The sequence below is a fragment of the Olea europaea genome, chromosome 8 (genome assembly GCF_002742605.1).
Source record: "Olea europaea var. sylvestris chromosome 8, O_europaea_v1, whole genome shotgun sequence".
Lineage (NCBI taxonomy): Eukaryota > Viridiplantae > Streptophyta > Magnoliopsida > Lamiales > Oleaceae > Olea > Olea europaea.
In genome coordinates, this window is record NC_036244.1 from 3,064,212 (window position 1) to 3,067,424 (window position 3,213).

Genomic DNA, 3,213 nt, shown 5'->3' on the forward strand with positions numbered 1-3,213 from the left:
CTTGTATCAATGAATGGCTTGAACACGATATTGTTATCTTCAAACGATATTTGCTCATTCTCCTATGAATTTGAGATGTTTCGAAGATTGTTGGCAAATGGTTTGCAGGATTATAACAAGCCTTGCAATGATTTAAACACAAAAACACAAGTACAAATTCTAGAAAACTTGAAGAACACAAAGAATGAATATGAATATGGCTTTTAGAGATTTTGATCTTTGATTTTGAAAGTAATATGGAACCTTGATGTTTTTGTAATGTGTTTGCCTTCAACATGGATCCAATTATTAGATTTATTGAATGAAAAACAATGTATTAAACTCCATAAGGAGAAGAACTAACCACTCCATTAAAGGAGGAATTACACTCCATGATAGGAGGAACAAACAACTCCAAAATAAGAGGATGATTAACTCATAATAGGAGGAAGAGTAAGACACTCCACAAAGGAGGAAAGACACTCCATATAGGAGGAAAAGACCTCCATGGAAGGAGGGATTGGAGACTAAAACGCAATCAATTAAAATGGGTACAAACTCTAGTATCTATAGAGAAAATAACTAGCTAACTAGGAAGTCTCTAGAATCTGCTGATGTGGATTTTATGTTCCAACACACCCCCCTCAAGATGGACTAGGAGATCCATCTTGAAGATTAATGAGTGAAACAACCATTCTCCTAATGGTGCAAAGATGTTTATATGCTTAAGGAGGCTTGCAGGCAGAAGAGTGCTGTACTCTCTTTTCCCTCACATATATACTGATAAGAGGAGGACTAATATCACAGCCAATCAAATAACAATCTGGATTTGAATCCAATTATTTCCCATTTTCGCATCCAATATCTAAGACGAGCGATCCTCGAGGCAAAGAGTTCAAAAACATTTGCACTTTGGGCCATTCTGCAAGCCTGGTAGAACTAAATGTGGAGCAATTGCATCATAAATGCGATGAACATATTTCTTCTCAATTTCTGGGACCAAGTGAACTCCTTAGGAAGTAGCGAGTTGAATCTTTAAGTACCATAGCCTCTGCACAAGGACTCACAAAATCTGATGCAGAAGAGCTTTGTTGACATTTTATCAGATACCTTATGTGCACATCAAAGCTTGTGCATAATCATCCAAAGCCTCATCTTCTTCTTTGTCCATAGTAACATCAACTTTAACAGTAGCAATTCAATTTTACAATACTCAAATCAATGAAATTCCATATCTGTCTAATGCAACCAATCGCATGAAATATGATGATGTTCATCTAGCAATCTTAGTTTTCCAACAGAATTTAACTCACACGAGTTGAATGTCATGTTCGTTCTCTTTGAGTTTGAGTTGACTAATAGAATAAGCACAACCTCGAACATATCGTGATCATGGATGCAACTCATAGTACCTGAATCAATGGATGTTCGTCTAAGTTATCAGAGTTCAGAGAATGATAAAGCTGTGACAGAGGATAAGAATTCCGGTGTCTCTGGCTGTTGTATCATATGAAGATAGAGAAGAGACCTCCATTGCATTTGCAGAGGATCCTAATTCAGATGTATCATCGTATAGTGGATGAATGATAAACTGATCTTATTTCTGGTGACAAAATGAAAATCTACTAGAAATGAAACTTCCAGAATTATACCCAAAAAAAAAAAAAAAATCATAGATCTGCTTTAATTCAGCAGAACACAGGAAAAAGAGATTAAATCTCAGAAAAAATACAGCAACAGGAAGCACTGATATGCTCTAATACCATATTAGATTTATTGAATGAAAAATAATGTATTAAACTCCATAAGGAGAAGAACAAACCACTCCATTAAAGGAGGAATTACACTCCATGATAGGAGGAACAAACAACTCCAAAATAGGAGGATGATTAACACTCCATAATAGGAGGAAGAGTAAGAAACTCCACAAAGGAGGAAAGACACTCCATATAGAAGGAAGAGACCTCCATGAAAGGAGGGATTGGAGACTAAAACGCAATCAATTAAAATGGGTACAAACTCTAGTATCTATAGAGAAAATAACTAGCTAACTAGGAAGTCTCTAGAATTTGCTGATGTGGATTTTATGTTCCAACACCAATATATATAGGCATACACCATATTCACGAAATTGTGCCCAACTTTAAGCCAAAAGTCATCAATTTTGAATTTACAACAAGAAAAAAGGGCCTCCAACGGCCAAATAAATAGTACCATGAGACCGCATGGTATCCAATGCTTTTTAAGGATTTTCAGCAAATAGTTTGTAGGATTAAACAAGCCTTGACAAGAAGAACAACAAAAAGCAAAGGTGTTTCTTCACAATAAACAAGTGAAAATGGAAGGATTATGTGATAAATTTTCTCAATATTGGACAAGCTGAGCTCGACTCGACCGACTGACATCCCTAGCTGGTGATAGAAAAAATAAACAAGGGTTGAGGTGCATCCACCTCATCCTCTATTTATTTTCCTTGTCCTCAACCCTGTCAGCCTAGCAGATCTCCATGTCAATTTTTTGGAAAGGTTTGAGACACCGATGCCATTTATCCTATTTATTGCATACAACTTAAATTTGTTTAGTATTATATAGGGAAGTCAGTTTAGTTCATCGGCTCGAACCGCTCATGGCTCGACTCGAAAAAAGCTCGAGCAGACCTGATAAGAGGCTCGATAGAATCAAGGTGAGCCTGCGCCAGCCTGTGTGGCTCGGCTCGAGCTTGAGCCAGCCTGTCAGCCTGTGCTGCTCAGGATCACGTGACCTTAAAAAGGAGGGAAAAAAAAATTAAATTAAAGGCAGCAGTGTTGCTACCATTTTTAGTCATGCCTTTTAAGGCGGTAGTTATTTTAAAAAAAAAAAAAGGTAAAAAAAATAATTTAAAGGTGGAAACACTATTGCCTTTTTGAGGCAGTTGACTCGACTACCTTAAAAAGGGCAGTCGGTTGCTGCCTTTTATGGCGGCAGTTATTTATTAATTAAAAAAAATCGAGTTTCCCCGGCTCAATTCTATTCCACTCGAAAAGGCCTGTGCTGAAAGTTCGGGTCGAGTTTAGATTTTTTGGTTGGCGTACAATAATTTCTATATGCTTATTATGAATTTGCACCCCTTGGGATCGATAAACCTTTGGGTTCCATGTTAATAACTCAATATATTTTTAGAAAATATATTCTATTACCTTCATTGATAATAGCGAATCCCCTTTTTTACGTCCCCATGTCCCCCCCCCCCCCCCC